Source organism: Triturus cristatus, chromosome 3_2 (assembly GCF_964204655.1).
Source record: "Triturus cristatus chromosome 3_2, aTriCri1.1, whole genome shotgun sequence".
Taxonomy (NCBI): Eukaryota; Metazoa; Chordata; class Amphibia; order Caudata; family Salamandridae; genus Triturus; species Triturus cristatus.
In genome coordinates, this window is record NC_140584.1 from 1209479493 (window position 1) to 1209506128 (window position 26636).

Consider the following 26636-nt stretch of genomic DNA (forward strand, 5'->3'; position numbering starts at 1 on the left):
ATTTTCACGCTCGCTGCTAACATTAGCTGCAATAGTAATTACGACCCAAATCACTCCATTCCAATGCTCGCAAAACTCGCAGATTACATCAGGTGTGATAGTATAATGTCAGCACGTAATTGTTATCTCAGCTCATCCTGCTATCCTTACACACTTGGAATATAATGTGACATTTATTGAGAATTAATAAGGGCACAAGTTACAACTAAAAAAACTGCCTGCAGCACTGAGCCCATATACACTATAAGACAAACATATTTTCAAATACAAATGCTGAGTTTTAAGCACGACGGCGTGCTTGTCTACAAAATCAGAAATTTTCACGCTCGCTGCTAACATCAGCTGCGATAGTAATTACGAGCCAAATCACTCCATTCCAATGCCGCAAAATAAAGACAGCTAAACCCTTCTAGTAAAATAAATACAACGACCTAAATAGCAGTACAACTCTTCCCGAAAAATAAATTAAAACAAAATAAATAGCAGAAATGGACCATCGTACACTAAAACTACGGACCCAAATAACTATATTCCAATGCTCGCAAAACTCGCAGATTACATCAGGTGTGATAGTATAATGTCAGCACGTAATTGTTATCTCAGCTCATCCTGCTATCCATACACACTTGGAATATAATGTGACATTTATTGAGAATTAATAAGGGCAGAAGTTACAACTAAAAAAACTGCCTGCAGCACTGAGCCCATATACACTATAAGACGAGCATATTTTCAAATACAAATGCTGAGTTTTAAGCACGACGGCGTGCTTGCCTACAAAATCATGAATTTTCACGCTCGCTGCTAACATCAGCTGCGATAGTAATTACGACCCAAATCACTCCATTCCAATGCTCGCAAAACTCGCAGATTACATCAGGTGTGATAGTATAATGTCAGCACGTAATTGTTATCTCAGCTCATCCTGCTATCCTTACACACTTGGAATATAATGTGACATTTATTGAGAATTAATAAGGGCAGAAGTTACAACTAAAAAAAATGCCTGCAGCACTGAGCCCATATACACTATAAGACAAGCATAGTTTCAAATACAAATGTTTAGTTTTATGCACGACGGCGTGCTTGTCTACAAAATGATGAATTTTCACGCTCACTGCTAACATCAGCTGCGATAGTATAGTTACAGCACGAAATTGTAACATGAAATCATCCTGCCGTCTTTACATACTTAGAACATGGGATGAGATTCGAGAGGGATTAATAAAGTTAGAGCTTGCAAGTATAAAACACCCGAAAACAGTGAGCCCATGTGGTTACAACAACAAAACAGCACCAAAGGCTAAAGTGATGTTCCTTATAACACAAGCACAGTTGTAAATAAGAAACGTTTGTTTTGGGCAAATGTATACCATTTTACACATCAACACGCTTCACGCTCGCTGCTGATATCAAGTATGATCGTATATTTACGGGACTTCATTCACACATCAAATCATCCTGCTATCCTTACGAAGTCAGTACATGGTGTGCCATTTGTTATATATTCATAAAGGCACAAGGGACAATTATAAAAGAGCCTGAAGCATTGCGCCCATGTACACTATTATTCAAGGGTTTCCTACCCGCATCCACGCTACGCGCACACAGCCACTTCGCAGTGCCCTTCAATTGGGAATAATGTGTGAAAAGGGTAAAAAAATCGGAAGACAGAAAGTCTGGTATGGTGTGAAGTGTCAGCTTGTTTGTGGCAGCTAAAAAACGAAAGAAACCAGGCCAAGATAATTAAGTACATTGAGATGGGCAGTATAGATTGTAATCTCTTCGTTCCCAGCTTCAAAGACATGCAAATGAAGACACAGAGTGATGTGAAAGGTCTTTTCCATTCCAATGCCGCAAAGTGAAGACAGCCAAACTCCCGGGAAAATAAATAAAAATAAGCCCAAAAGCAGAAACGGACCATCGTACACTAAAATTACGACCCAAATCACTCCATTCCAATGCCGCAAAATAAAGACAGCTAAACCCTTCCAGTAAAATAAATACAACGACCTGAATAGCAGTACAACTCTTCCGGAAAAATAAATTAAAACAAAATAAATAGCAGAAACGGACCATCGCACACTAAAACTACGGACCCAAATCACTCCATTCCAATGCTCGCAAGACTCGCAGATTACAGCAGGTGTGATAGTGTAATGTCAGCACGTAATTGTGATCTCAGCTCATCCTGCTATCCTTACACACTTGGAATATAATGTGACATTTATTTCAAATTAATAAGAGCACAAGTTACAACTAAAAAAACTGCCTGCAGCACTGAGCCCATATACACTATAAGACGAGCATATTTTCAAATACAAATGCTGAGTTTTAAGCACGACGGCGTGCTTGCTTACAAAATCAGGAATTTTCACGCTCGCTGCTAACATCAGCTGCGATAGTAATTACGACCCAAATCACTCCATTCCAATGCTCGCAAAACTCCCAGATTACATCAGGTGTGATAGTATAATGTCAGCACGTAATTGTTATCTCAGCTCATCCTGCTATCCTTACACACTTGGAATATAATGTGACATTTATTGAGAATTAATAAGGGCAGAAGTTACAACTAAAAAAACTGCCTGCAGCACTGAGCACATATACACTATAAGACGAGCATATTTTCAAATACAAATGCTGAGTTTTAAGCACGACGGCGTGCTTGTCTACAAAATCACGAATTTTCACGCTCGCTGCTAACATCAGCTGCGATGGTAATTACGACCCAAATCACTCCATTCCAATGCTCGCAAAACTCGCAGATTACATCAGGTGTGATAGTATAATGTCAGCACGTAATTGTTATCTCAGCTCATCCTGCTATCCTTACACACTTGGAATATAATGTGAAATTTATTGAGAATTAATAAGGGCAGAAGTTACAACTAAAAAAAAATGCCTGCAGCACTGAGCCCATATACACTATAAGACAAGCATAGTTTCAAATACAAATGTTTAGTTTTATGCACGACGGCGTGCTTGTCTACAAAATGATGAATTTTCACGCTCACTGCTAACATCAGCTGCGATAGTATAGTTACAGCACGAAATTGTAACATGAAATCATCCTGCCGTCTTTACATACTTAGAACATGGGATGAGATTCGAGAGGGATTGATAAAGTTAGAGCTTGCAAGTATAAAACACCCGAAAACAGTGAGCCCATGTGGTTACAACAACAAAACAGCACCAAAGGCTAAAGTGATGTTCCTTATAACACAAGCACAGTTGTAAATAAGAAACGTTTGTTTTGGGCAAATGTATACCATTTTACACATCAACACGCTTCACGCTCGCTGCTGATATCAAGTATGATCGTATATTTACGGGACTTCATTCACACATCAAATCATCCTGCTATCCTTACGAAGTCAGTACATGGTGTGCCATTTGCTATATATTCATAAAGGCACAAGGGACAACTATAAAAGAGCCTGAAGCAGTGCGCCCATGTACACTATTATTCAAGGGTTTCCTACCCGCATCCACGCTACGCGCACACAGCCACTTCGCAGTCCCCTTCAATTGGGAATAATGTGTGAAAAGGGTAAAAAAATCGGAAGACAGAAAGTCTGGTATGGTGTGAAGTGTCAGCTTGTTTGTGACAGCTGAGAACCGAAACCAGGCCAAGATAATTAAGTACATTGAGATGGGCAGTATAGATTATAATCTCTTCGTTCCCAGCTTCAAAGACATGCAAATGAAGACACAGAGTGATGCGAAAGGTCTTTTCCATTCTAATGCCGCAAAGTAAAAACAGCCAAACTCCCGGGAAAATAAATAAAAATAAGCCCAAAAGCAGAAACGGACCATCGTACACTAAAATTACGACCCAAATCACTCCATTCCAATGCCGCAAAATAAAGACAGCTAAACCCTTCCAGTAAAATAAATACAACGACCTGAATAGCAGTACAACTCTTCCGGAAAAATAAATTAAAACAAAATAAATAGCAGAAACGGACCATCGCACACTAAAACTACGGACCCAAATGACTCCATTCCAATGCTCGCAAGACTCGCAGATTACAGCAGGTGTGATAGTGTAATGTCAGCACGTAATTGTGATCTCAGCTCATCCTGCTATCCTTACACGCTTGGAATATAATGTGTCATTTATTTCAAATTAATAAGAGCACAAGTTACAACTAAAGAAACTGCCTGCAGCATTGAGCCCATATACACTATAAGACGAGCATATTTTCAAATACAAATGCTGAGTTTTAAGCACGACGGCGTGCTTGTCTACAAAATCAGGAATTTTCACGCTCGCTGCTAACATCAGCTGCGATAGTAATTACTACCCAAATCACTCCATTCCAATGCTCGCAAAACTCGCAGATTACATCAGATGTGATAGTATAATGTCAGCACGTAATTGTTATCTCAGCTCATCCTGCTATCCTTACACACTTGGAATATAATGTGTCATTTATTTCAAATTAATAAGGGCAGAAGTTACAACTAAAAAAACTGCCTGCAGCAGTGAGCACATATACACTATAAGACGAGCATATTTTCAAATACAAATGCTGAGTTTTAAGTACGACGGCGTGCTTGTCTACAAAATCAGGAATTTTCACGCTCGCTGCTAACATCAGCTGCGATAGTAATTACGAGCCAAATCACTCCAATCCAATGCCGCAAAATAAAGACAGCTAAACCCTTCTAGTAAAATAAATACAACGACCTAAATAGCAGTACAACTCTTCCGGAAAAATAAATTAAAACAAAATAAATAGCAGAAATGGACCATCGTACACTAAAACTACGGACCCAAATCACTCCATTCCAATGCTCGCAAGACTCCAAGATTACATCAGGTGTGATAATGTAATGTCAGCACGTATTTGTTATCTTAGCTCATCCTGCTATCCTTACACACTTGGAATATAATGTGACATTTAATAAGGGCAGAAGTTACAACTAAAAACACTGCCTGCAGCACTGAGCACATATACACTATAAGATGAGCATATTTTCAAATACAAATGCTGAGTTTTAAGCACGACGGCGTGCTTGTCTACAAAATCAGGAAATTTCACGCTCGCTGCTAACATCAGCTGCAATAGTAATTACGACCCAAATCACTCCATTCCAATGCTCGCAAAACTCCCAGATTACATCAGGTGTGATAGTATAATGTCAGCACGTAATTGTTATCTCAGCTCATCCTGCTATCCTTACACACTTGGAATATAATGTGACATTTATTGAGAATTAATAAGGGCACAAGTTACAACTAAAAAAGCTGCCTGCAGCAGTGAGCCCATATACACTATAAGACGAGCATATTTTCAAATACAAATGCTGAGTTTTAAGCACGACGGCGTGCTTCTCTACAAAATCAGGAATTTTCACGCTCGCTGCTAACATCAGCTGCGATAGTAATTACGAGCCAAATCACTCCATTCCAATGCCGCAAAATGAAGACAGCTAAACCCTTCTAGTAAAATAAATACAACGACCTAAATAGCAGTACAACTCTTCCGAAAAAATAAATTAAAACAAAATAAATAGCAGAAATGGACCATCGTACACTAAAACTACGGACCCAAATCACTCCATTCCAATGCTCGCAAAACTCCAAGATTACATCAGGTGTGATAGTGTAATGTCAGCACGTATTTGTTATCTTAGCTCATCCTGCTATGCTTACACACTTGGAGTATAATGTGACATTTATTCAGAATTAATACGGGCAGAAGTTAGAACTAAAAAAACTGCCTGCAGCACTGAGCCCATATACACTATAAGACGAGCATATTCCCAAATACAAATGCTGAGTTTTAAGCACGACGCCGTGCTTGTCTACAAAATCAGGAATTTTCACGCTCGCCGCTAACATCAGCTGCGATAGTAACTCTGACCCAAATCACTCCATCCCAATGCTCGCAAAACTCGCAGATTACATCAGGTGTGATAGTATAATGTCAGCACGTAATTGTTATCTCAGCTCATCCTGCCATCCTTACACACTTGGAATATAATGTGACATTTATTGATAATTAATAAGGGCAGAAGTTACAACTAAAAAAAACTGCCTGCAGCACTGAGCCCATATACACTATAAGACAAGCATATTTTCAAATACAAATGCTGAGTTTTAAGCACGACGGCGTGCTTGTCTACAAAATCAGGAAATTTCACGCTCGCTGCTAACATCAGCTGCAATAGTAAATACGACCCAAATCACTCCATTCCAATGCTCGCAAAACTCCCAGATTACATCAGGTGTGATAGTATAATGTCAGCACGTAATTGTTATCTCAGCTCATCCTGCTATCCTTACACACTTGGAATATAATGTGACATTTATTGAGAATTAATAAGGGCACAAGTTACAACTAAAAAAACTGCCTGCAGCAGTGAGCCCATATACACTATAAGACGAGCATATTTTCAAATACAAATGCTGAGTTTTAAGCACGACGGCGTGCTTCTCTACAAAATCAGGAATTTTCACGCTCGCTGCTAACATCAGCTGCGATAGTAATTACGAGCCAAATCACTCCATTCCAATGCCGCAAAATGAAGACAGCTAAACCCTTCTAGTAAAATAAATACAACGACCTAAATAGCAGTACAACTCTTCCGGAAAAATAAATTAAAACAAAATAAATAGCAGAAATGGACCATCGTACACTAAAACTACGGACCCAAATCACTCCATTCCAATGCTCTCAAAACTCCAAGATTACATCAGGTGTGATAGTGTAATGTCAGCACGTACTTGTTATCTTAGCTCATCCTGCTATACTTACACACTTGGAATATAATGTGACATTTATTCAGAATTAATACGGGCAGAAGTTACAACTAAAAAAACTGCCTGCAGCACTGAGCCCATATACACTATAAGACGAGCATATTCCCAAATACAAATGCTGAGTTTTAAGCACGACGCCGTGCTTGTCTACAAAATCAGGAATTTTCACGCTCGCTGCTAACATCAGCTGCAATAGTAATTACGACCCAAATCACTCCATTCCAATGCTCGCAAAACTCCCAGATTACATCAGGTGTGATAGTATAATGTCAGCACGTAATTGTTATCTCAGCTCATCCTGCTATCCTTACACACTTGGAATATAATGTGACATTTATTGAGAATTAATAAGGGCACAAGTTACAACTAAAAAAACTGCCTGCAGCAGTGAGCCCATATACACTATAAGACGAGCATATTTTCAAATACAAATGCTGAGTTTTAAGCACGACGGCGTGCTTCTCTACAAAATCAGGAATTTTCACGCTCGCTGCTAACATCAGCTGCGATAGTAATTACGAGCCAAATCACTCCATTCCAATGCCGCAAAATGAAGACAGCTAAACCCTTCTAGTAAAATAAATACAACGACCTAAATAGCAGTACAACTCTTCCGGAAAAATAAATTAAAACAAAATAAATAGCAGAAATGGACCATCGTACACTAAAACTACGGACCCAAATCACTCCATTCCAATGCTCGCAAAACTCCAAGATTACATCAGGTGTGATAGTGTAATGTCAGCACGTACTTGTTATCTTAGCTCATCCTGCTATACTTACACACTTGGAATATAATGTGACATTTATTCAGAATTAATACGGGCAGAAGTTACAACTAAAAAAACTGCCTGCAGCACTGAGCCCATATACACTATAAGACGAGCATATTCCCAAATACAAATGCTGAGTTTTAAGCACGACGCTGTGCTTGTCTACAAAATCAGGAATTTTCACGCTCGCTGCTAACATCAGCTGCGATAGTAATTCTGACCCAAATCACTCCATTCCAATGCACGCAAAACTCGCAGATTACATCAGGTGTGATAGTATAATGTCAGCACGTAATTGTTATCTCAGCTCATCCTGCTATCCTTACACACTTGGAATATAATGTGACATTTATTGAGAATTAATAAGGGCAGAAGTTACAACTAAAAAAACTGCCTGCAGCACTGAGCCCATATACACTATAAGACGAGCATATTTGCAAATACAAATGCTGAGTTTTAAGCACGACGCCGTGCTTGTCTACAAAATCAGGAATTTTCACGCTCGCTGCTAACATCAGCTGCGATAGTAATTACGACCCAAATCACTCCATTCCAATGCTCGCAAAACTCGCAGATTACATCAGGTGTGATAGTATAATGTCAGCACGTAATTGTTATCTCAGCTCATCCTGCTATCCTTACACACTTGGAATATAATGTGACATTTATTGAGAATTAATAAGGGCACAAGTTACAACTAAAAAAAACTGCCTGCAGCAGTGAGCACATATACACAATAAGACGAGCATATTTTCAAATACAAATGCTGAGTTTTAAGCACAACGGCGTGCTTGTCTACAAAATCAGGAATTTTCACGCTCGCTGCTAACATCAGCTGCGATAGTAATTACGAGCCAAATCACTCCATTCCAATGCTCGCAAAACTGGCAGATTACAGCAGGTGTGATAGTATAATGTCAGCACGTAATTGTTATCTCAGCTCATCCTGCTATCCTTACACACTCGGAATATAATGTGACATTTATTGTGAATTAATAAGGGCAGAAGTTACAACTAAAAAAAATGCCTGCAGCACTGAGCCCATATACACTATAAAACAAGCATAGTTTCAAATACAAATGTTTAGTTTTATGCACGACGGCGTGCTTGTCTACAAAATGATGAATTTTCACGCTCACTGCTAACATCAGCTGCGATAGTATAGTTACAGCACGAAATTGTAACATGAAATCATCCTGCCGTCTTTACATACTTAGAACATGGGATGAGATTCGAGAGGGATTAATAAAGTTAGAGCTTGCAAGTATAAAACACCCGAAAACAGTGAGCCCATGTGGTTACAACAACAAAATAGCACCAAAGGCTAAACTGATGTTCCTTATAACACGAGCACAGTTGTAAATAAGAAACGTTTGTTTTGGGCAAATGTATACCATTTTACACATCAACACGCTTCACGCTCGCTGCTGATATCAAGTATGATCGTATATTTACGGGACTTCATTCACACATCAAATCATCCTGCTATCCTTACGAAGTCAGTACATGGTGTGCCATTTGCTATATATTCATAAAGGCACAAGGGACAATTATAAAAGAGCCTGAAGCATTGCGCCCATGTACACTATTATTCAAGGGTTTCCTACCCGCATCCACGCTACGCGCACACAGCCACTTCGCAGTGCCCTTCAATTGGGAATAATGTGTGAAAAGGGTAAAAAAATCGGAAGACAGAAAGTCTGGTATGGTGTGAAGCGTCAACTTGTTTGTGACAGCTGAGAACCGAAACCAGGCCAAGATAATGAAGTACATTAAAATGGGCAGTATAGATTGTAATCTCTTCGTTCCCAGCCTCAAAGAGATGCAAATGAAGACACAGAGTGATGCGAAAGGTCTTTTCCATTCAAATGCCACAAAGTAAAGACAGCCAAACTCCCGGGAAAATAAATCAAAACGCGCTAAATAGCAATGCAACTCTCCCGGGAAAATAAATAAACATAAGCAAAAAAGCAGAAAAAGGAACATCGTACACTAAAATTACGAGCCAAATCACTCCATTCCAATGCAGCAAAATAACACAGCTAAACCCTTCTAGTTACATAAGTAAAACGCGCTAAATAACAGTGTAATTGTTCTGAAAAAAAAAATGAAAACAAAATAAATAGCAGAAACGGACCATCGTACACTAAAAGTACGGAACCAATTCACTCCATTCCAATGCCTCAAAGAAAACACAGCTAATAAAACACGCTATGGACCCAATTCAAAGTAAACACAGCTATAATAATAAAACACGCTACTGACCCAATTCACTTCATTCCAATGCCTCAAACTAAACACAGCTAAACTCTTTCAGCAATAGCCACGAAAAGAAACAAAAGAGTTCCAACTGAAACACTTCATGCCACATAAAGCATGTTTACTGTAGTTAGGCGGTGCTGCGTGGGCGTTCTTAAAAAAGTAAAGGCTGATCGACAAAGGGCATTAGCCTGTCAGAAACCAACACACTAAAACAGACAAGCTCAGGAACCAATTACTGACAAAGAGCTGCAGTAGGCGGAGATTCAACACATTTACAAATTACTTAATGCCTCGGAGAGGCAGCGCATGCGCTGCCCTATGCGAGACCTAAATATTACTACGTTTACACATACAGCAGCCTGTATTTGCTTGAGTTTTTTTCAGCCAACGCGTCACTGTGTCCGTCCAGCTCTCTCTGGTACTTGACCCTGGCACTTTCTAAGGGCAGGGCCTGTTCAACTCATCCGTGAGCAGTTTTACCAAGATTATCAATCCCACACGAGGAGTAAGATTCATTTCAGAGGGACACTTCCTCCAGGCCAGGCAGGCCTCTCTCACCTACTGACGTCCCGAGTAATGGGGGTTCTTAAACATGCTTTGATTCAAGTTCTCAATCAGTTTATCTCAACCATAGAACAGGTGAAAACAGACTTTTTGCCAAATATAAACAGAAAAACGCACAGGCAAGGAGGGCTTCTAGACAAAACACTAAACTCTAATCTTCCTACAAACTATGAACATTAATGAATTCCTAATTCGTCCCCCTATTTGATCTCGGAGACTATTTTCACGGGAAGGGCCTTGTGCATCTCCGAGGACCCAGCACGGATACACGGCCATAGATTAGACAGCTAACCGCAAACCAGTGCAAAAATAGGAGCCATAGCGCCCGCCTCCAACTCCTATACTGCAGCCGTCCCCCAACCCCTCCATGGTTTAGCCCAGGTGAGCCCCAAATATCTTTGTTTACTTGCCCCAATTCTAAGGGTACTAGCGTCGAGTGTAAAACCTTTAAACATAGCAGTTGGAATATAGCCTGCATCTCTACGGAATCCCACATTCCAGCGGTTGCATAGTGAAATGAAAGGTGCCCTCCTCTCTTTGTACATTGAGACATTTGTCGTATCTTCGGTTGGATCCCCCGAGCACCTGGAACTTTACAATACATCTTTTGCTTTGCTTCCATTACAGTGCTGATTTTGTGCCCACAGTAGTTTTCCTAATCCTGCTCTTGAGACAGCATCGCCACCAGCCATTGAGTGTTCTAGATTGGAGTAAAATTCAAGAAAGTTTCCATGAGCTCACTTGTCACAAGCGGAAGGTACTCGGTGGACGCGACCCAATCATGTTCCAGGTAGACATTCAGTTGTACGGTTCCGTGAGATTATCGCTCTTTAGAGGGGCCGTTTGGATCATTCACTCATGTATTCAGCTCAAGCCCTTTAAAAGAGGCCTGTTGTAGCTCCAAACCATGGGACTGGCAGCACAATATATTGTGTCTAAGTTTTTATCCAGTTTATTGTAAGGAACAATAAACTGAGTATCCGGCTGCCTCCCTTCACCTCCGAACCCAAGGAAATCATATGCGGTGTTCCCCAAGGATCATCCCTTAGCCCCACCCTGTTCAAGACCTACATGAGCCCCCACCCTCGCAGACATCTTCAGATCCCACGGCCTTAAAATTATCTTCTATGTTGACGACACTCAACTAAACATCTTGCACACCGAGGATCCCTCCAACACCAAAACCAACTACCGCAATACCATGGCCAACACAGCTAAATGGATGAGAGACAAGTGCCTCAAACTCATCTCCAACAAGACAGAAGTTCTGATCTTAGGTAAGAACACCTCCATTTGGAATCACAGTTGGTGGCCAGCAGAACTCGGACTAATACCCACAACAACTCACCACGCACACAACCTAGGCATCATTCTCGACAGCGACCGGGCCATGAAACGTCCAATTAACGCAGTCGCCTCCTGCTTCCACACATTTCAAATGCCCTGCAGAGACTTCAGCTGGATCCCAGTCAACACCAGAAAGACCATTAATCAGGTCCTTGTCACCAGCTGCCTCGACTATGGCAACGCCCTCTATGACAGCATCTCCACCGAGCTCCTCAGAAGGCTCCAGACCATATAGAACACTGCAGACAGGCTCATTGTGGACCTCCCAAAACAGACCCACATCGACCCCCACCTCAGAACCCTTCACTAGCTCCCCATCCAGAAGAGATGCCAGTTCAAGCTTCTCACGCACGCCTACAATGCTCTACATGACCAATGTCTGGTCTACATCAACCATCGACTGAACTTCTATCAACCTGCAAGACACCTGTGCTCCTCATCAGCAGCCCGCGCACACACCCATCGTATCTGCCGCAGCTGGGGCCACCCCTTCTCCTACATCTCCACCAAGACCTGGAACCACATGCCCCTCCACATCAAAACAGCACCCTCTCTGGCGGACATCAGAAAGAAACACAAGACCTGGCTTTTGATGGAGACATGGCACCCTCAGAGCCCTGATACTCCTAGGCGTGACAGTGCCGCGTAATACAAATGATGATTGATTGATCGATTGAACTCAAGTGAATGAGCTGAGGAAGGAGAAGCTGAAGGCGCCCATTGCCACATCAAGAAGGACTGATGCTTTGCAAGAGCAAGGCCCAGAGGAAGTGAAAACATGTACCCTGTGGATGGAGAGTACAGTGAACTAGTCACGTACAAGTTCCATTGCAGAAGGAAAGCACCGAGAACCCATGCAGCATAGTCAGACGACGGTGTAGAACCCAAGAGTACTGGAAGAGAACCATATTGACCGAGAGGTTTGCCTCCACAACTAGGTACACAAAGACCTCGGGCTGTGGGCGCCAAGCTTGCCCGAGTGTGGATTTTGTGCCTAGCTCTGAGGAAGAATCCAGAATGCAAATGCCACCGAGCTGCAAGCATGTGACTCCATCACACCCTCCTCGACTGGTGCTGCAGCCACTGATCTTCCACTGCAGCAGACGGCACCGCTGGCGTAGTCACTGCAGGCCACATTATGCCAAAGATGGCAGGCAAGGCTTGCTCCACCAAAAAAACTTAAGCGAGGTAGGGAAATCAGAAACGGTACAATCCAGGAATTCCAAGGAAGGGGGAGAGAAGAGAAGAGTCCGCTGTCAACAGGGAAGGAAGCTTGTGATACGACGACGCGCACACCAAGCATTATCCCTCCTAGAGACTCTTCAACTACCAAAGTCTCCAACCCTACACCACTTCCCCGAGTGCAGCCTGGACGGCTCGATTTTGCAACCCTGATGGTCAAGTGATAAACACAGGTTCTTGGTGCTCAGGTTTGAGTAGAAGTCCCAGGACACCAGTGGAAAACAGCTCAGAACGGCTCAACCTTACCCCAATCACCTCAGATTGCCCTGGGGCTCCTATAAAAGTTGCCTCATTTGGTGGCAAGTGATGAATATACAAGTCATGCCCTAGGATAGTGTGCTAGATTATGTTGCCATACTCTCTGAATTGCAGGCAGGAGAGAAAGACCCTTTAACGTCCACTCTTCTTTGCGATTTGGGCAGGACTACAAAAGCCTTTTTAAAAGTTGAAAAGGCCTTTCCGATTGCAGAAGTGTTTTGTAAATAGTAAACATGTATACTACAGGTGCAAAACCTATGCCTTTGCCAACTGCAGGATTTGCGGCTGCAAAATACCTTTGTACTTTGTACTCAGCCACAGGATTCCGAGTGAACTTGCCCACCTGGGCCACACAAATACTACTGAAGGAGAAGTATGAATGATGGACCTAAATTAGGAAGAGGCAGGAAGAGACCAGCTGCTAGTAGGCATGCTCTCAGATGACGCACTGATTAGAAGGACTTTGTGGCTCAGAGGTATGTGGGGGAATATAGGACTTGGCAGAAAAACAAACCCTAATAAAATAAAGGTCCAAACTCCACCTCCAGGGGGTATCCTTTTAGTTTATTGCATCTGTAGCATGTGTCCTGCCTCGTTTTTCCCCTCGGAATTGGAAGATTCCAGGATCACAAACTATTACCTGTTCGACTACACAATGATTTCACCATCCAAGGAAATGCCCAGGCTTGGAGACTATCCGTATTCACTTACAGAAAACAACACGTCATACTAGACCATTACATTTTAAAGCACACCAGAGTCATCCCAGAAGTTCTACAAGGACAGCTGTGTTTCCCTGTACGTGTTGACACTTGCATACAACCTTAGCATGATCTCTTTTGGTCGAAAACTCCACATGCATGCCTAAACTCGAATTCCACCAAGACAGTCTCGAAACCTCAACTTTTGACCAGTGCTTGTTGGGCACAAATGTTTGGATGGACAAAAATCTGCTCTGCCTTTAAACGAAAAAACTGAAATTCTACCATTTGGTATGGAAGCTCCTTGCATGCTCCCTTTCACTTTTCCATATGAACTTGAGCTCATGCATGCTCCCATCACAAGAGACCATAATCTAGGAGTGGTCTTTGACTCCGATCTCGCCTTCATCCCATAATCCCAAGTAAAATCAAAAAAGCACCTCATTTCCTATACGTCATCTGAAGAACCTGCTCCATGTGCAACATACCTCAACGGATCCTCCTCGTCTACGCTCCATTTCAGGTTTATTTTGCAGTTTTACGTAGTGTGAACTTGGTCCAAGGGCATTACCGAGCTTTCTAAGAGGGCTGGTAGACACACAAGTGAATAATAATAAACACAGTTACAACTCTAATAGGACAGAGCACAGTCAGAATCAAAAGCGCTAGACCTATCCAAAGAGGACGTGTTTTATCCAAAGCGGGTCTGATAGGAAGGGATTTTGAGTTCCCTCTTGAAGTTAATACGATTAGCTGGGTAGACTTGGTGGGATGGTGTTCCAAGTCCCTGTGGCACTGCCACACACGGTCTGTTTCATGTAGAGTTCAGGCTTGGATGCCAGAGGCTCCAGAAGATGGGAGTTTGCATTCCTCGAGCGTCGTTGGGCACCAGAGAGCACTTGTTTCAGCCTAATAGAAGGATGCAGCATTATGAAGACCTCTGCGAGTAATACGCTCCATCCTGAATGGAGACTTTGCTTCAATAGGAACCTGCTGTAGGGTATAAAGAAAGGAGCAACGATGTTGCACTAGCTGCGTCAAAGCTGCAGCTGCATGAAGCACCGCTTTCAAGAGTGACAAATGAGCTCTCAGGGCACTGGAGGGGAGGGAGGGCCCATCATCCAGTCTGGGGAGGATCAGTGCTTGGACGGCAGGTTGTAGGTCTCGCTCTGATGAGCTGCCCGATGCCCCATAGTAGTCTGAGCGAGTGTTGGGCTGCCGAGATTTGTTTCTGAAGATTGAAATGGTCTTCAAGGAGGAATCCCAGGGATTTGGAATTCTCCAGATTCGTCAGTTTCCTATTCAGGAGAGAACAGGGTTCCCATCATTCTTTGATGAGGAGATCCATTTCTCAGAGATGGAACTCTGGTTTAGGCGGTTTAAACTTTAAATGGGGGCATGTTACCCATTTTTGGACTCTGTCCACAATGTTGGCGAGTAGAATGATCTCATTTTGGATGAAAAAACAAATCTACGCATTATCAGTATTTTGGTCTTACAGAATTCCAATGTGTCATAGGATCTCTCCTGCGGGTTTGAGATATCAATAGAAGAGCTGGAAACAGGAATTGGCCGGTGGAACTCGTAGTTGAAGGTTATTTTTGCTTCAGAATGAATCCTCGTCTTCACTGTCTGATAACAGTTTGACAAATAGAAAGATGAAACACTTCGGGGCTGGACCATCGATGCCTACGTTCTTCTGAGACATTAATCGGTGCAAGGTGGTTGACTGTATCAATGGCGGTTGAAAGATGCAACAGAACAACAAGGCAAGAGTTATTTGTGGAACAAGTGGTTGATTAGTTTAAAAGGATGGTTACTCTGCTACAACACTGTCTGATTCTAGACTTAAAGGTGTGGAGAAGGTTGTTTTCCCTCAGTTATGAGGCAATGGAAATTTCCAACACCTTCCCTGAGAAAGGAAGTTTTGAGACAGGATGGAAGTTGTTTAAGTCCTTTGTGTCAGCTGCGGATTTCATTAGAAGGGGAGAAACTTGGCCCTTCTTCAAAATGTTGGAAAAAACACCTAGCTTCAGCGAGCAGTTCATGAAATGGACCAGGCAGTGAGTCTGGAGAGGTGAATGGAAGACTGGACCTCGATTATCGTATCAAGTAATTCCAACTCAGAGACTGCAACAAAGCGTGGTCAGGATGGGTGGGCTTTGCAAATGAACGTACAGGCAATCAGGATGTCAGACTTTGAGCAACGTGAATTTTTAACACATTTCACCGTCTGAGGAGATGATCAGAAATGTGTCACGTTTGGTTTCTGGAGCAGGGTCATGTTACTGGACGAAGGATTGTTTGCCTGTTTAATAATCTCAAACACAGGTTTTGGGTGACTTTAGCAGTACCTAGAAAAAATTGGATGTGGGAGGATTTCACTATAAAGATGTTAAGTGCATATATTTCTCTAGCATCCCTTAGTTTTGTTAGATTGAACTGAGAGGGTTCTTGTCCCCATAATTTTTCAAGATGTCGGAGTGTTCTTTTTCACCATTGTAGCTCCTTCACGATCTAGGGACGAGAGGATTTGGCTTCCTTCCCTTGCTTTTCGCTGGAGCATGTTCATTCATCAGCTATTTAACATATTTGTTGCATTTCTCGGTTGTGGTATCAAGGTCATGTTGGGCGCATGGGCGAGGAGGTCATCACAAGACTGGTTGTCTAGGGCAGTAACATCAATATTATTAGGGTCACAGAAACAAGTCTTCCCCTTTCTAAATTGGCCTGAGGTTTTCTGGTAGACAAATGAAAGAGAGAAGGGAATTTGAAAGTTTGAATTTTGAAAGTGGATATAACAATCCACAGAGCATGGTCATCAGTGGTCAGCACCGAGTCCTTTGACGTGGTAAGGTCCAGAATGGAGCGTTTTTCATGGGTGGGGTTTTGGCAGTGTTGGAGGAGGTCCTTGTCGCTGAGAAACAAAGAGAGGAGCTTTACAGGTTTGTTATCTTCACCCCTGAGTAGATTAAAATATCCTATGACGATAGTGATATCGCATATTATCCACTGCGACAAAATAAATTTCACTAATTGTTCGACGAATGTACGGTTTGTTCCTGTGGGTGGTACATGACACCCATCCTGAGGTTAGAGGCAGGAGGAGTCGAGATTCCCAAGGAGAGACCGGCTTACCTTGGGTGTGCCTTCGGCATGCAATCGGTGCAACAGGCTGAGTGCGCCTGCCCTGAAGGCACACAACGCTGGTCATTGAATGGCTAAGAAAGGAGTCTTTGTGGTTGTCTCTCTAGAGTCTGCTGCTCCCTAGGATGTTATTTTGGATACTTCATCACATTTCTTATATTCCTCATTTATAGAATGACTGAATTGACATTTGTTGCCCAAGTAGTATCTGCCAGTGGTGGTACACGCCTTTGGTCGCAACCTTTACATTCCATGCCTCTTGTACCCATCAGTCTTGATTGCCTCAATATACTTATACTAAATGCGGTTGACGTGGCGAACACTCATTGACTATCCACGAAGATTAACGATGTGAAAGGTATTTTTGTTGGGTCTGGTTAGGCTGCCTGCTCCCTGGAGAAGAACCCACCTTCATTTGTTAGAACCGTGGCAAAGGTTAGACCTTGAAGCAATGAAGCTGATCAATAAGAAATATGAATATTACTACATTACTCGGGGCTTCCCTGGGCTACACATAGCAAGCAGGGCTGGCTCAAGGGGTAGAGAACTGGCAGCTGGTATTGAGCTGGGTGCTGGGTGCAGGCCCCTATGAAATATACTGAAATTTTCTCAGATTAATTGGCTGACATTGGGACATATTCAGCAGCACCCACACGTTGTCCGCTTCCTAACTGGAGCAGCAACCTGCAGAGAGTAAGAGAGGCTTCTTATTTTCACTTCCAGCCGAGCCCTACACAAAGGCCTAACCCAAAGGGCCATCAGCCCTTTGGGCTGATGGCCCTTTGGGCTGATGGCCCTTTGGGTTAGGCCTTTGTGTAGGAGCTATATTGAGCCTAACCCGCAGATACAAATGTCACAGAGGGAAACAAAGGCACTCAGCTTATCTCCTCCCACATGCTTAAGAGAAATACGATTTAGAAGCAGATTTTTTCACTTTGTTCTACCCCTGCATGTGAGGGACAAGCATGCACTGTGCTAATATCAGATGTATCTGTGCGAGCAATTTACACTAATAATGACTTTAAAAAGCTCTTACTGATTTGTTACTCGATTCAATAAACTTTATTTCGATTCATAACTAGAATCATAAAAGTATACACAGATTTAAAAAGATTACATAAAATTTGTTTTTTTTAAAAAACACGTAATATATCCATATTAAAATTGCAATACATTTAGACTAAAGGGATCACATATATAAACATATTGTAAAGTGCTTGTGCATTCCATTAAAGTACAAATCCACATAATAGTCTATTACAATAGGTTTCCAATAATAATACTGTTCAATATCGATTTCTAATATTGAGTGCCAATCTAATAAAACTAAGCACAGCACTACATATAGCTGAAGATGACAAGGACAGTAGATACTCATAACCCTCTTTATAATAACGAGATCCAAGGGTTAACAAAACAGGCTTAATAAATCGGTTTCTTAGATCTTTATACAAAGCACAAAAAAGAATGAGGTGCACTGTGCTTTGTGAGGCCTTATCGTTGCAAGGGCAAGGGGGTAGTCTCTCACACCACCCCCCTTGTTTTGGGAAAGCAAAAAGAAAGTGCAAAGAGCTGAGACGGAACCTTGTCAAGTAAAAACGCCATTGGGTATGCATGATATTCGATAGGTAAAACTGCTGCTGCAGCTTGCCCCTATTATATAGTGCATGCTCACTATTTCTTAACATGCCTAACCTGATACAATAAGCATTTTTAATCATTAACTTAGACTCCTTACCAACCATTTCGGGATTTTGGAATATATGTCCCAACCCAATCTTATAAAGGGTTTCCCTTACATATAACAGCCATGGGATCTCCATAGAATAATCAAGCTTAAGGCAGTCTTGTAAAATTTCCTTTGTAAGTTTCAATTCTTCAGACCGCCAAACCTTGCTCCATAGCAGCAGAGGAGAGACATGGATAATATCGCTCACAAAATCAATACCCACCTCAGTATGGCAGAAACTATTTGAAGTACCAGATGGGACAGATAAAAGGCGCTTTATAAATGTATTTTCCATAACTTGGATCTTGTCACAGTTTTGTATCCCCCACACTCCTGCACCATATGTGGCAACGGGGAGGCATTTTGCTTTATATAAAGTTTTTAGTTCTGCAATCGGCTTTTGACCCAATTTACTAGAAAAACGAAAAAGAGCCTCTATAGATTGTGTAGCCTTTTGGGCGCGAGCTGATATTAAAAAGTCCCAACTCAACGTTTTATTAAATAAATTCCCCAGATAATTAAAATTGTCCACTTTCGCAATAATTGAGTCTTTCACCATAAACCTGCGAGATTTTACCCCTTTGGGACCACAGGTCATGGCAAAAGACTTTGTGAAGTTGACCCTAAGATCTAATCCTTCCATGAAAGTATCAAAGGCATTCAGACAAATTTGCATACTGTTGGCAGTGAGGGTCATTAACACCGTGTCATCTGCATAAGATAACATCGGTACCCGTTTGCCATTTACCTGGGGGAAATCTGCACCACTGTCCAACAGAAAACTTTCCAGACCATTGGTGTACACCAAGAATAAAAAAGGAGCCAGAATACATCCCTGGCGAACACCTTCAGTGGATGGGATGGATTTTGTCTTCTCACCACCTGGTCCAAAACGAATCCTCACTGTTGTGGCAGCATGCAGCCTGCGAAGCAGGATGACCAAAGGTTCTTCAAACCCCATGGTCTCCATCATTTGCCACAATTTTCCTCTGCACACAGTGTCAAAGGCACTGGATAAGTCCATATAGGCCAGGTGAATACAACTGCGCCTGGCCCTCATGTACTTACCCATAATTAAAGCCAAATTAAGACATTGCTCTGTGGTTCCTTTGCCTCTCCTAAACCCATACTGGGAATCCACGATAATACCTGATGACTCAGCCCATGTTTCCAGTCGTGCCAGTATCACTCTTCCCATCAACTTACAAGACGCATCTATTAATGATATCGGTCTGTAGCACCACGGATCACCCTTGTCACCCTTTTTAAAGATCGGTACCACTACCGCCTCTTGCCAGGAAGTTGGAATACGCCCTTCCACAATAGCTCTAAATACATTTAATAAAAGTGGTGCCCACACCTCAACATTGTGTTTAAAAAGGTCTAAAGGGACTGCATCGGGCCCTGGGGCCTTTAGTATGGTGCCCTTCCTTAAAGCGGCCTCTACCTCTGAGAGAGTAAGTGATAGGCTAAGCGTTTGGGCTGACTCCAAGTGGAAATCGCCGACCCCCTCATTAGGAGTAGACAACGTCACCTCATTCGGATTAAAAATTCTTCTATAATGTGCTTCCCAGGTATCCCCTGGTATATGCACTAGCATATTGCCCTTTTCTTCACTCTGTAAAAATGGGCGGTTTATAACCTCCCAAAATAGCCTGCTATCCCTTAGTTCTGACGCTTTACTTAAGTCTTCCCATGCCTTTGTCCTTAAATCTGATTTTCGCCTATTGATGAAATCTCTGTACATTTTCCTAGAATTTCTAACAAGCGCCCTATCCCGTGGCACTTGATGCAATGCCTTCGTTAATCTTGATTGTGCTGCGGAACATTCAGCATCAAACCATTTGTATCCAATTTCTTTCCCCCCCCCACGGTTTTTAAGAGGTGGGATGCCACATTACCTAGAAGAGCCTCAAAGTTCTTAATTATTAAATCTGGCTCAGTGGTGGGGGTTAAGCAAGCATCTATCCCTGCCTTATTTGTCTTAAAAATCTCCACCTCCAATTGTCTTGCGTCTACCTTGTCCCATTTTAAGGAGACCCCTTGATTCTGGCTGTATTTTATTGGCTGTTCCAGGGTCTGAACTCGCTCAAGGACAGTCGTTACTCAATGTGTTTTACAGCGCTACTCATCCCACTGTGGGGGTCCAGGGACTTTACATCACAAACATTATTTGGAAACAATGTGCAGCTCAAGCTTCAAGGAAATATTACATGATGCATCAGGGCGACAAGCTGCAGGAGTCACGTATCGTTCCTGGTGGTAAGCATATGTCGCTTTGTCTGGCGGACAGTCACGCTTTAAAATGTGGGGCAGTGGTTGAGGTTATTATTGTAAACAAACACTCCAGAAACCTTCGAATAATGGAAGTGTGAGAAGGAAAACAACAAGGTTCTAAAACGGAGTCTTGCAACTTGCATCCAGGTTCATAGCTCCCTGTACAACATAAGAAGAAATGGAATTTATTAACTGCACAGAACAAAATAATCTGTGACAAAGGCAGGAACAACACTGAGCTATCTACATAAAATACCAATCAGTCATGTGAATATTACTCACGCTTTGAGCAGACACATTCACTCCTAGGCTACTTTAAGAGGAGTCAAAACTGTGGGAGACAAAACACAGATCTTTCCAGACACTGCATTAACCACCAGAGTCACGTTACTGTCAGAATTACCCTCTGAAAACTGCTGGGCACACAAAGATCTCTACAGCAGGTGCCCTACCCCCGTACTATAATATGACGCCTGTTTGTTACCAAATAAGTAAGCCACAACATAGTTACTGTCACATTTGTCGTCGTTGCCAATTTCTTAGCTGCACAGTTTAAAACAAAATAAAAGTACAAGTTGAAATGTGACTGACAGAGTCTTCTTTTCACTCCTCGTCCCTCTCGACTCCACCCTTTTCCGCGGCCACACCTTGACCTCTGCTTTGAGGGATCCCAGAGGAAATTATTTCTATTCCAAGAACTGGGAACAACCTGCTTAGAGAGGAGCTCCTTCGGGGACCTTCTTCCCGCTGATGCGTCAGCCCCCTCCTTCCCTCTGTGTGGCTGTAGATGAAGAGTCCCCCCGGGGCCCTCCCGTTCATACTCCCAAGGGGGCCATGTGCATGGGGAGCTAAGAGACTGTCAGTCTGTAGGTCCCACTCTGCCCTGTGACCCATTAGTTTGAGATCCACCTCTCCTTCTCAGACAGGGACCGTCACCTGAGACCTCTGCGTTGGAACACCACCATCTCTCAGGCAATGACCAGGCGGCAACCTAGCACCATAAAGTGACATCAACACCTGTCAAGCTGTGCCCTTATTTGGTCGCCGTCTCTGACATTGGGTTTCTGTCCCTCTACATCAAGAGACACCGCTGCCTCCCCGACTGGACTCTCACTACTGCACAGCTGCGCCTCACGCGTGTTCACTCAGATACCTCTCAAATCAGACGAGGTCTTCCACGCAGGAAGCTGTAACCCCTCCCCAAGGCCCATCTCAGTGGCTGAGACCTGGTCTCTAACACCTCCCTGCAGCAGGAGCTGTAACCCTCTGGACTATCTGAGCTTTGAGAGGCCGAGATCTGGGCTGCCAACCCTCTCTGCAGCAGGAGCTGTAACCCTCTGGACTATCTGAGCTTTGAGAGGCCGAGATCTGGGCTGCCACCCCTCCCTGCAGCAGGAGCTGTGACCCTCTGGACTATCTGAGCTTTGAGAGGCCGAGATCTGGGCTGCCACCCCTCCCTGCAGCAGGAGCTGTGACCCTCTGGACTATCTGAGCTTTGAGAGGCCGAGATCTGGGCTGCCACCCCTCCCTGCAGCAGGAGCTGTGACCCTCTGGACTATCTGAGCTTTGAGAGGCCGAGATCTGGTCCGCCACCCCTCCCGGCAGCAGGAGCTGTGACCCTCTGGTCTATCTCGCTGGGTGAGGTTTGTGAGCCTTTGTCCCCGTATCCAGCTCTTTCTTTATTGGTCTCTTTCCTCTTCTGTCTGTCTATGTTGCATGTCTTTCTCTCTCTTCCACTTTCTGTTGCCAGTTCCTCTTCTTCTGTACCCCCTCCCCACCTCTTTTATTCTGGCTGCCTCCCCTCCCTGTTCCGCCATAGTCTGCTGTGTTACCCGGCTGTCTCCTTACTGCATCTCTCCAATCCCTAGCTATCACTCTTCTCTCCCTGGTTGTCCCTCCCCCCCCCCCCCCCCCCGCAGTCACTCCCCTCCCCCTGGTTGTCACCCTCTCTCTCCTGCCCCTGGCTGTCTCTTTCTTCCCTTCGGTTGCCTCCTGGATGTCACTCTTCTTCCCCTGGCTGCTACTTCTCCCACCCCCGGCTGTCAGTCTCCTCCCTCTGGTTGTCTCTTTCTATCCTCTCGCTGTCTATCTCTATCTCCTGGCAGTCACTCGACTCTCCCTGGCTGTCACCCCCGCCCCCCCCCCTCCCCCGCAGTCTCTCTCTTCCCTTCGGTTGTTCCCTGGTTGTCTCGCTCCCTCCCCAGGGTTGTCACTCCCCCCTTCCCCGGGTGGTCTCTTTACCGTCTCTTTCCCCCGCCGGCTCCTTCTCTTCTTCCCTCCGCCGGCTCCTTCTCTTCTTCCCTCTGCCCCGCGCTGCCTCCTGCTGCGGGCACTGCTGCAGCTCTTCCGGGCTGAGCTGCCACCGGTGACCTATGATCCGCTGACGCACACGCGCTACTAGACCGCAATAAACGCATGCGCACCGGGCCTGCAGGCCGCCATCTTACGAAGAGTGGCCCTGCTGACTGCCTACCCTGAGGGATATGGGGCACACCTGGAAAATACCCCAGCACCAACCCTGGCCTGCAGACAGTGAGCACAGAGGACCAAAGCACCCTCTGCCAGGAAGGAGGCCCTGCACCCCTGGGGACATGGGGCACCCCTGGACACTGCTCCAGCCCTGGCCTGCAGACAGTGAGCACAGAGGGCCACAGCACTTTCTGCCAGGAAGGAGGCCCTGCACCCCTGGGGACATGGGGCACCCCTGGACACTGCTCCAGCACCAACCCTGGCCTGCAGACAGTGAGCACAGAGGGCCACAGCACCCTCTGCCAGGAAGGAGGCCCTGCACCCCTGGGGACATGGGGCACCCCTGGACACTGCTTCAGCCCTGGCCTGCAGACTGAACACAGCGGGCCACAGCACTCTCTGCCAGGAAGGAGACCCTGCTGACAACCTACCCCGGAGGACATGGGGCACCCCTGGAAAATACCCCAACACCAACTCTGGCCTGCAGACAGTGAGCACAGAGGGCCACAGCACCCTCTGCCAGGAATAGGAGACCCTGCACCCCTGGGGACATTGGGCACCCCTGGACACTACTCCAGCACCAGCCCTGGCATGAAGACTAAGCACAGAGGGCCACAGCACCCTCTGCCAGGAAGGAGGCCCTGCTGACAACCTATCCCGGGGGACATAGGGCACCGCTGGAAAATACCCCAGCACCAACCCTGGCCTGCAGACAGTGAGCACAGAGGGCCACAGCACCCTCTGCCAGGAAGGAGGCCCTGCACCCCTGGGGACATGGGGCACCCCTGGACACTGCTCCAGCCCTGGCCTGCAGACAGTGAGCACAGAGGGACACAGCACTCTCTGCCAGGAAGGAGGCCCTGCTGACAACCTACCCCGGAGGACATGGGGCGCCCCTGGACACTGCTCCAGCAACAGCCCTGGCCTGCAGACAGTGAGCACAGAGGGCCACAGCACCCTCTGCCAGGAAGGAGGCCCTGCACCCCTGGGGACATGGGGCACCCCTGGACACTGTTCCAGCCCTGGCCTACAGACTGAACACAGCGGGCCACAGCACTCTCTGCAAGGAAGAAGGCCCCTCTTATACCACAACGAGGACACTTAGATCCTCATCGGCTAACCTCCTTAAACTCCCCGATTTCAGGCTTAAAACCCTCGGAGGGAAGTCTGCAACGGTGTTAGGAACCAAAGCCTGGAACCTTATGCCAAACAAATTGAGGACCCTAAAATCAGAAGCACAGTTTAGGAAGGCCCTAAAAACCTGGATTTTCGGAGCATCAGATGCATTCTACCATGCCCTTATTTAGGTCCCTGTTTCATTCTGTTAAGCTAGTCCTCAATTGTTCAGCGCGAGGATGCTCCTTTCGGAGTGACAGATTGCGCTCTAAGTCCCATATTCAATTCAATTCAATGTACATGTTGAAGGGAGGGAGACTGATCAATGAACTTTGAAGCACTCCACAGATGAGTTTGCAGACTTCCAAAGAGTAGGGTGCCAGGCTGCATGCTTGTGTTCTATCCAATTAGAAAGAGCAGATCGAGCGGAGAGCGGGTCCTTGGATGGGAATTTCATGCAGACGCCTGATGAGGATGGGATCTGAGACCGTGTCACATGCTGCAGAGTGGTCCAGGAGAATGAGGGCTGCTGTGTCTCCTCTGTCATGGATCATGCTGATGCAGTTTGTGGTGGTGATGAGTAACCTCACCCCTAGTCACTCTCCCCCTATCCTCCTCTAATGCTTCCAGGCCCCCTCCTTTGCCCCTCTCGCCTTCACGGCGGTGGGTTATGAGTTGTATCACCCAGAATGAGGTCTTACAGAACACTGCTCCCCTCCTCACCACACTGTACCTCCAATCACCCTGCGTTAGCACTGGCCTTTCTGACCCTTTGGTCTACCCTCCCTTCCCCTTGGCCAGAGAGAGGTCTTTCCTGAATCCAGATTCCTCTCCTATGATCTACCCCAACACCATGGCGTCTCTAGAGAATCTAGATGACCAGCTTTACAGTTCTCCCCAGCCCCCCTGCCACCTTAATTACCCTTCCGTGTTAACCAACCCCTACCTGTAGCTCGCGGGCCTTCAACCCACGACTGCCCCCACCAGTATTCCGGCTCAGCCTACGGGTTCCCTGACACACTCTACGGAGTCTCATCTACTCTATGTACCTCTTCCGCTTTGGACATTATCTCGCTTGATACTCAACAACTTAAGGCTGACTTACAAAAGCTCATACGCATCACTACTAAACTGGCCAATGATAGATGGACTGACAGGTCTTCAAGGAGCTACAGACACAATCTTACTCCTCATACTCCCCCCTACTCCAAGCTACCTTTCCCCCCTTCTACCACTGATTGTTCTCAAATATGTGGAAATATGGATTTTTATGATCAGTTATGTCCCCTATCTTGGACCCCAACGGTTTCATGTATAAATTACAAGTACATGTATGTTTCCTCCAGTTCCAGTTATGAAGACGCAAACACATGTGCGTCCACCGTCAACATGTCCTCTTTCAGATCCGCCATGAATGGGCCGGATATTCTATTCCTAAGTATGAAAGGCCACCGGCTTTATATGGTTCATTTATCCCATTTTACAGTCCAGGCGAGTAGGCCCTGATTCTGCCATTAAGCCTTTTCCTGCCTTCTGCCTCTGAAAGCTCCAGTCTGAGCTCGCATCTGTATCCATGAACTTTGTCCTACTCCCTGCGCGGCTAACGGTGCCTGACTCGACCTGTCTGCCTGCCAAAACCTGTATTTCACCTTCAAGATTATCTGCTCTGCTCCGCTCCTCATCCAATGCATTCCTGTCTAGTAGTTTAAGTAAACATTCTTCCAGCTACCGAGCAAAGGGCCCGGCTTCTCTGTCTTTATGCAAGTAATTCATAGCCCTGTTACTATGGAAGATTTCTGCCCTCGCATCTAGTGTAGACACTTAGACGCTTGTACACGCACTCACAGTCAGTATAGTCAGTATAGAATAAGATTCTATCCTAAGAGACCTCTCTTTTTGGATAACACAGTTCTTTAAACATAGGATGTTAGATATGATTTGGGATTAGGTTGACATAACCCCAGACTTCTGTCTCC

At 44.7% G+C, this 26636-nt stretch overlaps 1 protein-coding gene across 1 annotated transcript in view; it reads right to left on the reverse strand.

The window, feature by feature from the left end:
* STK11IP (serine/threonine kinase 11 interacting protein) overlaps positions 1-23440 on the reverse strand; it is a 410719-nt gene extending 387279 nt beyond the window's left edge. The window contains exon 1 of the mRNA XM_085650186.1: positions 23317-23440. The gene's annotated coding sequence lies outside the window, so the exon portion shown is untranslated. The remainder of the gene's footprint in view (positions 1-23316) is intronic.
* Between the last annotated feature and the right edge of the window lie 3196 nt (positions 23441-26636).